The sequence below is a fragment of the Schistocerca gregaria genome, chromosome 2 (genome assembly GCF_023897955.1).
Source record: "Schistocerca gregaria isolate iqSchGreg1 chromosome 2, iqSchGreg1.2, whole genome shotgun sequence".
In the NCBI taxonomy this organism is placed as follows: Eukaryota; Metazoa; Arthropoda; class Insecta; order Orthoptera; family Acrididae; genus Schistocerca; species Schistocerca gregaria.
In genome coordinates this window covers 284,319,561-284,335,566 of record NC_064921.1, presented here as the reverse complement: position 1 = coordinate 284,335,566, position 16,006 = coordinate 284,319,561, and positions in this window count along the sequence as shown.

Genomic DNA, 16,006 nt, shown 5'->3' with positions numbered 1-16,006 from the left:
CGAAAATTTGAACGAATATCCCCTGAATGGGTTTCCAAGTAGTACAATGGATCTAAGGATGACCTGTGCTATTTCATATCTATAATCTAAGTTTAAATTAAGTTTCATAAAACAGAAAACTATCAAAATGGTCTACAGTGACCCTCAATTATCTTTAATTACTTATTTAACTCGTCGTAAATTACAGTGGCTGATGTGGCTTCTCAATAATTTTGTAACAGAAAAATCATCATGTTTCATATTTTAACTTCAAGTAGCAAATATGAATCCCATGAGGTTTAATTGACGATCGACACTAGTATTACGTAAAAAGGGGATATAGCAGATGAGACTTCTGCAGTTCTGGGTAAAGCCTTATGCGCTCTTATGTGGCATCGCGTGCGTTCATTACCTTGTCGGAGCTACGTGGTATACTGCCGGATTTGCTATCATGTCAGGGTTTTCATGGAAGGTGTTGGATTTGCCTGACACCTTACAAGATCACCCGGCGAATGCAACCAAAACATTTCTCAGACCATAATGCTTCCTCCTCCTCCCTTTATCCTTGCTACGATTGTTGTAGGTTGCTTGCTTTCCGACGTTTTAAGCCGTACAGGACAACGGCTGTCTGTCCGATGGAGGGTAAAATGTGATTCAGTCTGAAAACGCTACCTGTCGTCACTCAGTGAACGTACAGTTGCGATATTGGCGTGTAAACTACAGCCTTCACTGCTGATGAACAGCAGTCAGCATGCGTGCATGGAACAGGCGCCTGCTGCCGAGACCCATACACAGCAACGGTCGCTGAAAGGTCACAGGGGAGACATTGTTGGTGGTCCCTTGGCTCATTTGGGCGCTGTGTTGTAGAACTGCACGTCTTCTCACTCGTACACGTATCCGCTGCCGTCGTTCACCTCTATTGTCTATGACCCTCGGTGTACCAGGTTTGCCTTGGTGCCGGTTTCGGATAGCGCCATCTTACCGTTTACGGCAAGCTGAAAAAGAGAATAGGGGAAAGAGGGATGTATATGTGTATGATAAATCACTTCCCTCAAAAACGTCTGTCGTTCCTACCTTCTCCGTGTTACCACAGATGACGTGTCACTGACCTCATTTGTCCCAAGACTGCAGTACGCGCGGGGTGCCTATTTGCTCCCACCGTCCTGAGTGGAAGGCGCAAGTTCTAATTAACGTTTATCTACCTGCACTCTTCTGTAGCTGTTTTCCCTGCGCAGTAAACAGCACACAGGTCGTAAATACCTTATCTTGAGGCTGTAATAAACTGTTAGCGAGGAACTGATATTTTAAAAATAATTAAATTTCTAAGTAATTTGTTTATAAGGGATGCCACTCGTTTTTTATTAGCAGCACACAAGAAACGGCAGAACTACGTTCCATTGTGAGAGTCACAAATGATCTCCAATCTACAAATTTTCATTTAAAAACAAAAAAAACAATGAACTGTGTATTTACCTACCTTACTATCATATTGTTTTCAATTACGTGTCCACATAACAGAAATTGCTAATCAAGTATGAAGTGACACAGACTGAAGCAGACAACACGTCTGTCCTCCGACGCTGCTGAGTCAGCTCTCACATTCACAAACCATAGATTGGTAAAGTCTTAACTGACACCGACTGTTGCAAACAATATGTCTGTCCTCGGACAGTGCCGAACCAGCTCTGATCTTACAGCCACTTCGCCCGCCATCTAAGTTCGTAATCAGAAGATCACCGAAGTGCTTCGTCGACCGTTTTGTTTAGCAATTGCTTATTATTTTGATGGCTATTAATACTTGTGAAATAATGGAGTGACAGCGCGCTATTGGGATATTCTTTTACTTTAAGTGCGAGTAAATATGCTGCTTAGTTCGTCTAATAACAGAAGATTGTCATCTTGGCACGCAGCTGTCGAACGCAGCAGCCAATCGCGAAGAAGAGCTTCTTGTACCTGAATACGATGGTTGTCAAGCCAGAAATATTATACGTACACGGTATACTTTAACCACGGCGGCAAGCGAATAGTTTGCAGACTGGATATGTTTCCAGCCTTGACGGGGAAGTCAATGATCATGACCTCTTGGACGTCCGTATGAATCGCTCCCTTTCTACGTTACAAGGACTACAGTGTTTTCCGAGTACCACCGAGACGCTATTTATCAAAAAGGTTCAAATTGCTCTAAGCACCATGGGACTTAACGCCTGAGGTCATCAGTCCCCTAGACTTAGAACTACTTAAACCTAACTAACCTAAGGACAGCACACACATCCACGCCCGAGGCAGCACCGTAACTGCGGCCGTAGCAGCAGCGCGGTTCCGGACTGAAGCGCCTACAACCGCTCTGCCACAGCGGCCGGCTACGCTGTTTATACTCCCCTCTTGTAGTGTTGCCACTTGCTGTCTGTGAGTGGCTGTTGCACTTTGACGTCGAACATAGGCGGTGGTCACTATCCGTGTACTGGAACTACTGTCAAAGTGCTGGTGAAAGTATCTGCAGTGTGGACGTTCTGCATTCAAAGGGTCCGCTCTTACAACCTCCTTATTTTCCTTGTCAGTAACCACATTTTGGTCGTGAACAAACCACTATTACTTTCGTCAGACGATGCAGACATTATCGTTTCCGCACACTCCAATGCGAGTAATGTTCTCAACTAGCGTAAACATGCGCAGAGTAATGACGGAGTAGGGAGCAGCGGTCGTTGCTCCTTCGAACGTCGTGCATTTCGCCTAGTTTTCCGGATCCACTTACCCCACCCGCACCCTCTACCACCTTACAAAATTCCGAAGCCTACTCTTCCATTTTGAACTCCTCCGAATACTTTCCGAAACCTGTAAACTCGACACAATCCATCCCCTACTTTCCCCACTGTCAACTGATAATGGTATTCTGCTGCGCCTCTAACAGCACATTCCCCAACACCGTACCTCCACGTCCCCCCCCCCCCCCCCCCCCAACGGAACTTCATTCGCGTGGCCTTACCTAACCACGAAATCCACCCTGACGTATTACTGTTCCACAACGTCTTGGTGATCCCTATCACCCTCCTATTGTCGGGGCTCCCTTCACCTCCAATCCTCTCCAGCCACTTGCTAAGTCTTGGTCCGAAACCGCATCCCTCTCCACTCTTCCCCCATCTTACCTCCAAATATATACCCACAGAAATTCGTTCCTATACATTACCTTTAAATGCTACGTTCCCGTGATAATCTTATCACTGGTAGTCTACATCCCTACATCTCGTCACCCATCTATGTATGTATTTCAATTAGTCAAACACATGGCCTTTCCGTTTTATCGTACGCAACTGTCTATCTGTTTTTATACATTCGTGTGTGACATTCATTTTCGATTCATTTGTGTCTATATTTTATCACCAGATCAACCTCTGATATTTTAACTTATACAACTGACTTATTTTGGCCAACTGCCATGTCCAGCAGTTATATTACGTTTTTAAAATTTTGCTCTCATGTAGCACCGCCCCCCCCCCCCCCCTCCTGCCGACGATAAGGGGACAAAACAGCAGCGGTGTGCCACCACCGAGACGGCATCTCATGGTCGTGCGGTAGCGTTCTCGCTTCCCGCGCCCGGGTTCCCGGGGTCGATTCCCGGCGGGGTCAGGGATTTTCTCTGCCTCGTGATGGCTGGCTGTTGTGTGTTGTCCTTAGGTTAGTTACGTTTAAGTAGTTCTAAGTTCTAGGGGACTGATGACCATAGATGTTAAGTCCCATAGTGCTCAGAGCCATTTTTTTTTGCCAGCACCGAAGTTGCAGCATAATCTTACCCGCAAAGTTAACTAATTATGATCGTTACTTCAGCACACCTATTGTGTCTCTTGAGTGTGGACCACCTCACTGCGTCACAAGCTACCGCAGTAAGAGTAGATCGCTCGGGGCTAGCTGTTGATGGAAATAATGGCGGTTCACTGTTACGTATTCCGAGACCAGGAGCCTCGCGTCGATCAACTGCACCTGGCTGTATAGCCGGCGCCCTTACCGTGGGAACGTGGCTCCCTGGCTGCTCGTTTTGTTCCGGCTTCGCTTCCTCGTCGGGAGTCACGGGCGCCCCGCCTAACCACCGGACCGGAACAGTTATCCGGTGATTAATTATTCAGTGGCTCACCGACACGCGCAGCTGGGAGAAAATGAAGCCTTCTCCCGTCTGATAGGAACAGCTGCACCACTTGCTCGCGGAAGCACACACCTAGTCCCTGCCTCCGCCACAAGAAACACTCACACACACACACACTCTCTCTCTCTCTCTCTCTCTCTCTCTCTCTCTCTCTCTCTCTCTCACACACACACACACACACACACACACGGCTGAAGGCAGTAATTGCGCGACTAGTGGTTGGGACCGTTCTAATTGAAGCTCCACTGCGGAGGACACGCCGAGATGTCCGGAGGGTGGTTAGTTAGGCCGGCGTTCCTAGTTAACACAGCCGTTACCGGGAAGAGCAGCCGCTTGTCACGTGGACGCTGCGGCTGCAGCTGCCGACAATGAGACAGCGACAAGTGGCCGCCTGCTGTGACAAGAGAGAGGTGGGCCTGCCACAAGACAGAGGTCAGAGGCTCGCGGGTAGAATAGAGGAACAAAAGGTTTTCACTTACCACAGAAACGGGATGTACACTGTGTTCATAAATTGTCTTTACGATTTAAATACTTCATTACCTTCTAAACTACTCTAGGTGGTAACAAAGTGGTCTTATAATTCATAAAGATTTGTTTCGCCATTCATACACGTTTATGGGTGCACCCTTAGTGGCAAGGATAACGTCTAGTCGGAACTCTATTTCTCTCCTAACATGATTCAAGGTCTCCACGGTGACATGTTTGAACCGCGATTTTAACTTTCCAACCCTTTTCTTAAGATTTTACTTTATTTACTAGCGATTCATCAAGAACATTAACACATTTAACCACACTATGCGAGTGTGGAAGTAGTTGCCAGTGGGTAACTGATGGAAACAAATCAAATTTCTTTCAAAAATTGAAATTTTATTGCTAAAAGCCTTTTCCTTCTTTTTTTAAAAAAAAAACAACAGATTTAAACACTATAATCAGAAAGCACCCTGTAAATATCAAGTTACAATTTATTCAGACGCAAAAATAACTTTTTTTTAACAGCTTTTGGGCTGAGAACCTTGCCGCTCCCTTTTAACACGGCCGTAGTCACGACCGCTCACAACAACTTCTGACAGCCTACACTGGTGCAAATCTGCAACACACCAGATTACTTTAAACTAAAAATTTTAACAACTCACATAAACTATGCACCCGTAAGAGGGATGTAAATGGTACAAAACACTCACATTAAAAATTATTTGCCACCGAAAGTGCAACTTGTTTTTAAAAGAACTCTTACGGTGGAAGGGTGGCAATTTTATATCCTAAAATGACTATTTAAATAAAAACCCATGAAATGCAGTCTTACATAAGATGTAAAAACATTGCTATACATTACACATATACCACCTCTCAAGATGATAGACAAGATAAAAACATATTTCAGAAATTCGGCCTTTACACCTTAAGCAATAAATTCGTTAACACCGAATCCGACAAACATGACAGACGCAGCTACTAACGTATGGCAGACCTACAGACAGACAGACACTAACTGCCTAACAAATGCGGACGAGAGACAGACGAGCAAGCTGGGGACGAGAGACTGACCAAGAAAACAAGTAGAATTTAGCAAGTAAATGAAACCACATATCACGAATCACTTAACTTCTAATAAACTGCGACGTCTGGCTAAGACCTGTCGCAGCACGCCCAAAACGCTCTCCCGAACCGTCCGCTGCCAGTCGCTTCAACTGACGCAGGAAGGCGAGCCGATCTTCCGTCTCACGGCGTCGCAGCTCGCACCGACCAGACCGATGTCGCGGGTTGACTCCTGTTAATCTCGAGTTGGCCGCGAGGTCACTGCGCCTCGCTATACGGCGCGGCCCCTGGACTCACGTGGCGACCTCACGTGCGCCGACGCTCCAGGCGGACAAGTCATCTTGTGTCCCAGTGCGCGACCGACCAACCGATCGATCCAACCGCCAATGCCCATTGCCTGAGCAAACTCGAGCAGACTGGCGGCCTTACACATACTAGCACTCCGGACGACAGACAGACACTAACCGCCTCACCAATGCCGACGAGAAGCAGACCCAGACTAACTTGGCTGACCAACTGACCAGACTCGCCCAGACTGACAGACTGACCCTTACCGATCTCATAGCGCCCCTTAAATGCACGTGAACAGGCAACTTTTCCCCTTTCCCAGAGGGAGACACCAAAGCTGCGACTGCCACAGCGGTGCCACCGCCAGGAACGGAGGGCGACTACTTTACACTATGCGCTGCGGCACGCTCTTCAAAACAGCAAATTTTATCACGGCTCAATGTTGAAATGCATTGCGAATGCGTTGCCTTCAAATCCTGTAGGTATCTAACCGTGGTTCGGTACACCAGATCCTGTACACCACAGGTGGTAATCTAGTGGTGTGAGACTAGGGGATCGTGGCGGCCATCTTATTGGTCCATCTCTTCCTATCTGGAAGCTTTTCATCTAGAGACTGGCGAACATTTAGATACCAGGGGGATGATGACCCATCCTTTGGAATATGACACTCTCCTTCAGGTGTTCCAATTTTGGCACAAACCAACTCTTGTAACGCATCCAGGTAAACACCACATTGGACAGCAGACTCGATAAAAAGAATGAACCAATGATTCATTTGTGTATCTGTCTGCACCAAACATTGACCTTGGGACTGTCTCCTTCTATTACATGTGTACCGTGAGGATGCTGTCCACCTCATATACGAACGTTACGACTACTCAGTTTACCGGATGCTGTAACTTTCTACTTTGCAAGTGGGTGTATGTTGTGTAGAGTGAATGTGCACGAAACTAATTACTGAAAAATGTGATTGCTTAAGACCTGCATTGTGCAGTCGAGTCAAGAGTGGCGTGTTGCCTGACGTCACAGTGGAATGTGTTCAACGTCTCAATAATAACATCAAAATTAAACCAATAAAAATTACACATCATATCAAGTACTAAATATTGTCTGAATAAATTATTCAAATTAATTAAAATGTCCCATGTTGATTTACGTAGCTAACTTGCGAAACGTAAGCTGTTGTGGTTGGCAGGAGAGCCAACACCTTGGTACTAAAGGAGGCCGAAATGCACGCGTTTACCTCACGCAGGCTGGCGTGAGGTCTGGAACATGACAAGGGAATTAGAATTGAGAAAAACGGACGTAGCTGGTGGAATACTTAACTTTAATCCATTAATGACGAACGTCGCTCTTGACGGTACATGATTTACAATATCAATAGTAAGCATACTGCCGCCTTGCTAGGTCGTAGCAAATAACGTAGCTGAAGGCTATGCTAACTATCGTCCTGGCAAATGAGAGCGTAGAAGTCAGTGAACCAATCGCTAGCAAAGTCGGCTGTATAACTGGGGCGAGTGCTAGGAAGTCTCTCTAGGCCTGCCGCGTGGCGGCACTCTGTCTGCAATCATTGATAGTGGCGACATGCGGGTTCGACGTATACTACCGGACCGCGGCCGATTTAAAGGCTACCACCTAGCAAGTGTGGTGTCTGGCGGTGACACCACATAAGCTATCAGACATAATCACTGATTAACTTCGTGATGACCTTCTTCTGTATGTATACCGCAACATTGTGACTATGGCCCTGAACTATTCTTGCACTTACCTCGGTACAGTAAAAATTCTCTCGAAAGTGGAGCATAGCGCCGCAGCAAAGCTAAATTAAAATCTTAAACTAAGAATGATATTCAAAAGAATGTGTACCGTCAGGTGCAATGCGGACACAAGAAACATAGTATATCATCCAACAATTTTGGGTACTAATGTTCCACAAACATTTTTTTCTGAAACAATTTTGTAGCAAATGATTAGTTTGTATCTTGGCTTTCAAGATTGTAAACATGCGGACGCAGGACACATATTATTTCTTGTATGGGAATAATTTTGGGTACTAATGTTCGACAAATGACATTCCTGAAACAATTTCATAGCAAAAATTTACTTTGTAGCCTCACTTTCAATATCATGAACAATATTGACTTTATACAAAAATTATACTTTACACAGAGATTAACCTACCCAAAATGATATCTGTTCTTTCACTAAAAATTTATATGTTTGGGTGCAGAACTTAGCTCCCTAGCTGTGAGCAATCCTTGAGATATGTTTCAACCAAATTGCGGAGCGATTATTAATTTTACAACAGAGTGCTAACTATGGGCAAGTGAACAAAGCTGCAAATTTATCTTAAATCAGTTCATCGCAAAACTCATTTGAAAATCCATAAACACTCTCATCATTGGATTATTCAATCATTTCCAGACAATCTATATTCAGAATTTAGCAGCTCAGTTCCAGATAAAAATTTCCTAACCATTCATTTCCACGTCTGCTTCCCAACACACCTCGACTAATAATAATGCACTTTCTGTGAATTACCTCAGGCAGAGATGGTGTAACAACACAACCAAAGATCGTGGTTTAACATAGCTTGTCCTCCGATGTATGCATATCCATATATCAGAGTAAGAAATTAATAATTCTGTAATGGCCAAGATAACATGCACATCTCACAATACATGAAACGTTGCCTCATCGTAGAAACAAATCTTATCCAAAAAGTCATTGTTTGTGTCAATCTTGCCTGAAATATCCACTGCAAACTGTTTGCGCAGAGGTTTATACGTAGGTTTCAATGCCTGAAGCAGATAAATCTTGTAGGGATATAGCCGGAACCGCTTACGCAAGGTATTTTCCACTGTTGCTTGTCTCATTTCCAACTCTCTGGCCGCCGTACACACCGATTTTGTCGGACTCCTTGCAAATGCCTGCCATACCTCGCCCACGGTGGCGTCTGAAACAGATGGGCGACCTCCCACTTGCTATGGAGAACACTATCTGTTTCCATAAAGGACGTACCCCAAGTCCGGATAGTTCGTCGAGACTGTCGTTGCCTTCCAAGCCGTGTTCGAAAGTTTCGTTGCAGTTGGATATCAGACGTCGTTTGTACGAACAAGGCCGTGCACTGAGCTTCCTCCTGTGGTGTCCATATTTTACCAGGTTTTTAAGTTCACTTTTGGATCAAAATTGCGTCACCTGGAATGTAAGAAAAAACCTTATGAGTTTTATTGAAAAACATTTGTTACTGTCTAGTATAGTTTTAAATTTATTGAAGTCTTAAGGTGTAAAGATAGTTTACGGGCACCATGTAACTAAGCGAAGTGGCTCTCGTATTCAGCAGAGGCGGCGTATTGGTTAAGGCAATAGACCTTCGTTAGGTAGGGCACCTCTTCGGATACTCATCTGACCATCCACGCTTAGCTCTTTTGTTTTGTCCCTAAATTCTGTGGTTCCTTCGAAATGGACTTCAATGGTTTCCTTCCCTCCATCCTTCTCCAAATTATACACTACGTGATCAAAAGTATCCGGGCACCCTCAAGAACATACGTTTTTCATATCAGGTGTATCGTGCTGCCACTTACTGCCAGGTACTCCATACCAGCAACCTCAGTAGTCATTAGACATCGTGACAGAGCAGAAAGGAGCGCTACGCGAAACTCATGGACTTCGAACGTGGTCAGGTGATTGGGTGTCACTTGTATCACACGTCTGTAGGCGAGATTTCCACACTCCAAAACATCCGTAAGTCCACCGTTTCCGATGTTTAGTGAAGTGGAAACGTAAAGGGACACGTACAGCACAAAAGCCTATAGCCGACGCCGTCTGTTGATTGACAGAGACCGCCGACAGTTGAAGAAGGTCGTAAAGTGTAATAGGAAGACATCTATCCAGATCATCACACAGGAATTCCAAGGTGCATCAGGATCCATTGCAAGTACTATGACAATTGGGCGGGAGGTGAGAAATCTTGTATTCCATGGCACAGCGGCTGTTCATAAGCTGCGCATCATGCCGGTAAACGTCAAAAGACGCCGCACTTGGTGTAGGGAGCGTAAACATTGGACGATTGAACAGTGGAAAAACGTTGTGTGGAGTGGCGATTTACGGTACACAATGTGGCGATCCGATGGCAGGGTGTGGGTATGTCGAATGTCCGGTGAACTTCTTCTGCCAGCGTGTGTAGTACCAACAGTAGAATTCGGTGGCGGTGGTGTTATGGTGTGGTCGTGTTTTTCATGGCGGAGGCTTGCACCCTTTGTCGTTATGCGTGGCACTATCACAGAATAGGCCTACATTGATGTTGTAAGCGCCATCTAGCTTTCCAATATTGATAAGCAATTTGGGGATGGCTATTGCACCTTTCACCACGATCGAGCATCTGTACATAGCGCACTGCCTGTGCCTATAGAACACCTTTGGGATGTTTTGGAACGCCGACTTCGTGCCAGGCCTGACTGAGCAACATCGATACCTCTCCTCAGCGCAGCACTCCGTGAATAATAAGCTGCCATTCCCCAAGAAACCTTCCTGCACCTGACTGAAGGTATGCCTGCGAGAGTGGAAGCTGTCATCAAGGATAAGGGTGGGCCAACACCATATTTAATTCCATCATTGCCGATGGGGGGTACCACGAACTTTTAAGACATTTTCAGCCAGGTGTCCGGATACTTTTGATTACATACTGTATTTACACCAACATTCCGCACCTACAGTGTGTGCCGGAGAGTACTTCTCGTGCCACAGCGTGCTACATTCGTGAAAGGTAAGTGACTTATATCTGCATCCACATCTATACCCTCGAAGCCAACTTACCCTGCGGGGCGTAGGGTACCTTTCCCACCAGTCACGTCATCTCTTTGTTGTCCTCGAGAAGAACAATTGTCGGTAGTCCTCCGTGTGAGCTCTAAGACCTAGACTTTTACTTCCAATCTCATTTTGCTACATATACGAAGAAGAAAGCAATGTATAGGTTGGTTTAATTAAATCCAGCTACTTCAGCGAGTGTAGACGTAAAACTATTTACTGTCTGGACATCTAGCTTTGTAGGAATGATGCTGAGACTCTGCGCTACGGAGTTTGCGTTGTTAGTAGTGTTAGTGTCGTGATTAATGTTTAGGCAGCGACATGGCGTTGAAATACAAGCACCAGTGTGTATTACAGTTGCAGGCAGGATGGGTTTGGTCAAGGTGAGCAGGTCTTTACTTCTAAAGCTGTTTTATAAAATAAGAGCAGTGGCGTTCCAATTCGTCGTTAATATCGGTGAGTTACGCAGATAGCCCCTCTTCCGCATCCGAATCGAAGAAACGTATTCGGAAGTTCGAAGAAACTGGCGATTTGGGAATTGCTCCTGGGAGAGGCCGACCTCCAATTGAGCCAATGTTCAAGAAACTACTGTTGCCATGGCTGAGAATGCTGGACGCAATATGCGGGCCCAGGCTGGGCACTTGCTGTGTCACGACGGCTGAACGTTCCATAGTCCACCGTTTGTAAACTTCAAAGGTTCAAATGGCTTTAAGCACTACGGGACTTAACATCTGGGTCATGAGTCCCCTATACTTAGAACTACTTAAACCTAACTAACCAAAGGACGTCACAAACATCCATACCCGAGGCAGGATTCGAAACTGCGACCATAGCAGCAGCACGGTTCCGGACATCACGCACATCAGTGCCCGAGGCAGGATTCGAACCTGCGACCGCAGAGATCGCGCGGTTCCAGACTGAAGCGCCTAGAAACACTCGGCCACTCCGGCCGGCAACTAGGCGGAAGTGTGGAGGATAAAAACCATAGGGGAAGACAGCGATTGGAATACAAATGTCATGGGATAGCGACGTCCACATATACAGGTGGCGATAGAATCGCAAACGCAAGGTATAAAAGGGCAGGCATTGGCGGAGCTGTAATTTGTGCTCGGATAATTAAGGTGAAAAGGTTTCCAACGTGTTTATGGTCGCATGACGGGAATTAACAGACTTAGAAAGCGGAATAGTCCATTTCGGAAATCGTTAAAGAATTCAGTGTTCCGCTATCCACAGTGCCAAGAGTATACCAAGAGTACCAAGTTCCAGGCATTATCTCTTCCCTCATCGACTGAAGGCAGTAGCGTTTGGGTAGAGTCGTCAGTGCTAGAAGACAAGCAGCACTGCGTGAAATAACCGCACAAATCAATATGGTGCGTATCCATCATGACAGTGAGGGGAAATTTTATGTTAATGGGCTTGGGCAACACGACCGACACGAGTGCCTTTAGAATGAAATTTTCAATCTACAACGGAGTGTGCGCTGATATGAAACTTCCTAGCAGATTAAAACTGTGTGCCGGACCGACACTCGAATTCGGGACCTTTGCCTTTCGCGGGCAAGTGCTCTACCTACTGAGCTACCCAGGTACGACTCACGCCCCGTCCCCACAGCTTTAATTCCGCCAGTACCTCGTCTCCTACCTTCCAAACTTCAAAGAAGCTCTTCTGCGAACCTTGCAAGTAGAGCCCTTGCCCGCCAAAGGCAAAGGTCCCGAGTTCGAGTCTCGGTCCGGCACACAGTTTTAATCTGCCAGCTAAGTTTCACAAGTGCTAATAGCACGACAGGTAAGTCCTGATTCCAGCTGGTAAGGAATGGTAGAGTTCGAATATAGCACAGGCAGCACTTAGCCATGGACCCAAGTTGTCAACAGGACTCTATGCAAGCTGGTGGTGGCTCCATAATTACGAATGCTGTGTTTACATGGAATGGGACAGGGTCCGCCTCTGGTTCAACTGCACCGGTCATTGACTGGAAATGATTATGTTCGTCTACTTTGAGACCATTTGCAGCCAGCCTGGAGTTAATGTTCCCAAACAACGATGGAATTTTTATGGACGACAATACGCCAAAGCTCGTCCCTATTGGTTTGAAGAACATTCTCGATGATTCGAACGAATGATTTCGCCACCCATGTCGCCCGACATGAATCCCATCGAACATTTATGGGACATAATCGAGAGGTCAGGTCGTGTACAAAACCCTGGATCGGCAATTGTGGACGGGGAGAGAGCCAGCGTGGCTCACTGTTTCTGCAGGGAACTTTCAACGACTTGCTGAGTCCATGCCACGTTGTGCTACTGCACTACGGCGGGAAAGGGAAGTTGAACACTGTATTAGGAGGCATCCCTGACTTTTGTCACCTCATTCTAAATTCAACAGATACACTACTGGCCATTAAAATTGCTACACCACGAAGATGACGTGCTACAGACGCGAAATTTAGCAGACAGGGAGAAGATGCTGTGATATGCAAATGAATGGCTTTTCAGAGCATTCACGCAAGGTTGGCGCCAGTGACGACACCTCCACCGTGCTGACATGAGGAAATTTTCCAACCGATTTCTCATACACAAACAGCAGTTGACCGGCATTGTATGGTGAAACGTTGTTGTGATGACTCGTGTAAGGAGGAGAAATACGTACCATCACGTTTCCGACTTTGATAATGTTCGGATTGTAGCATATAGTGATTGCTGTTTATCGTTCCACGACCTTGCTGCTCGTGTTGGTAGAGATCCAGTGACTGTTATCAGAGTATGGAATCGGTGGGTGCAAGAGAGTAATACGGAACGCCGTGCTGGATCCCAACGGCCTCGTATCACTAGCATGGCTGTAACGGATCGTGCAGCCACCTCTCGATCCCTGAGTCAACAGGTGGGAACGTTTGCAAGACAACAACTATCTGCACGAACAGTTCGACGACGTTTGCAGCAGCATGGACTATCAGCTCGGAGACCACGGCTGAGGTTACTCTTAACGCTGCACACAGAGAGGAGCGCCTGCGATGGTGTACTCAACGACGAACCTGGGTGCACGAATGGCAAAACGTCATTTTTTCGGATGAATCCAGGTTCTGTTTACAGCATCATTATGGTCGCATCCGTGTTTGGCGTCATCGCTGTGAACGCACATTGGAAGCGTGTATTCGTCATCGCCATACTGTCATATCACCCGGCATGATGGTATAGGAAACCATTGGCTACATATCTCGGTCACCTCTTGTTGGCATTGACAGCACTTTGAACAGTGGACGTTACATTTCAGATGTGTTACGAGCCGTGGCTCTACCCTTCATTCGATACCTGCGAAACCCTACATTTCAGCAGGATAATGCACGACCGCATGTTGCAGGTCCTGTACGGGCCTTTCTGAATACAGAAAATGTTCGACTGCTTCCATGACCTTCTCATTCTCCAGATCTCTCACCAGCTGAAAACGTCTCTTGATGAACTGTGGTATCGTGTTGAAGCTGCATGGGTAGCTGTACCTGTACACGCCATCCAAGCTGTGTTTGACGCAATGCCCAGGCGTATCAAGGCCGTTATTACGACCAGACGTGATTGTTCTTGGTACTGATTTCTCAGAATCTATGCACCCAAATTCCGTGAAAATGTAATCACTTTAGTATAATATATTTGTCTAATGAATACCGGTTTATCATTTGCATTTCTTCTTGGTGTAGCAATTTTAATGGCCGGTAGTGTATTTGCCATTGGAAGTAAGTGCCATTGTAACATAGAGAGGTGAGGAGGATAGCAAGTCGTGGTGGGCTGAATGAAACTAATCAAAAAACTGAGGACCCGATTTTCGTTTTAGCGAAATAGAAACCTATTAAAAACAATACAACGACTAGTCGTGTATAGGCGTTTGAATATGATCAAGATCAGTATTGGAAGCTAGAGCGCTACATGTTATGCTACACAAGTTGCTCCGGCTTCCCTTTATCTCGCTTCTTTAAGATCAGGCAGTAATGAAAGAAAGCGCCGGGAGGGATATCGGCAGCCGACAGCAACATTGCTGCAGTGGCATCCTACTTCGCTTCGTAATCGGCGTACTCAGCTGGCCACCTGCGCCTTACCCCGAAATCAAACAAGATTTTCCTTCATTACCCGACGTTACGGGGAAGGCCGGAGCACGTGTTGAGTGGCGCTGTTTTTCCCGCTCATCTCCGTAGCTGCCGGAACGACCTGCGTTACGGTACTGTGTCGGGCAACACACGCGGCTCAGAAACTGGTTATTAAACGTACTCCATAATCGCGTCCCGGCGATCAGCCGGAGCGGTGCTGTACACACACGTGCACGCAACGCGCCGCTACCGCCGAGATTGCTACGCCTGTGCGGTGCCGCCGACCCTAATTCGGGTAATTATTGTTACGGCAGCGGCGCGGGGTCCGTTATCTTTCCGAGGATACGTAGCCATCGCGGAGTTGCATCCGCGTCTGGAGGACGGCTACTGTGCGAGGCAGCCGCCCGCTGGAGGGGGCTGCCCGTTCCAGTGGCGGCGACTCCAGCGTCTCCATTCCGGCCGAGGGCTTATTACATTAGGCTGCCGCCTCCGCCGTGTAGCTATTCCGTCCTTAACCGCACTCGTTACTGCGTCCGCCACGCACGCACGAACACGCGTGTACGCCTTTTTCGGAAGCGCGGGTTCGTGCTTACTGCGCGAGACGAATGCGCGATCGGTGCCCCGCCGTCTCGCACGGGAGGGAATTTCGGTGACCAGTGATGCGGTTACTGCGCTGCCCAAATATGTACTCTCTCCGCGTCTCCCCCTATTGTTCTAGGTCCGTAATGGTGGTCATTATTGACGCGTATACGCGCCCGCGACTCTCTCTCTCTCGCTGTAGTGCTGGTGGGAATGAGATCTGCGGACGCAGCACATCTCACTCGATCACTCGACACCTCCTCTCGCCCACCCGCCACTGTGTTTCTTGCTTCGCCGTTTGGCCTTCGGCTGGGGCGGAGATTAAAACGGGCCGCTGCGGTTTGGAGCGGGCGGAAATTTACACACTGCGCGCGGGAACGTGCCGACACCAGGACCCTGCTATTAAGTCGTAATGCTATGCTGCCGTTCGCACCCAGCCGCGCCAAAGAAAAAAGTGGACACAATTTCGCGTCTGCAGCTACTGCTAGTTAGATTTCCCTCCCCAAGAACAAAAAAATAGGCAGGAAGAAAGCGGATTTCAAATTACAAGGCCTTACAGCACATGTCTTGCAGACTCGGGTGAACCCAACAGCAGAAACAAATTGTTGGAAACATG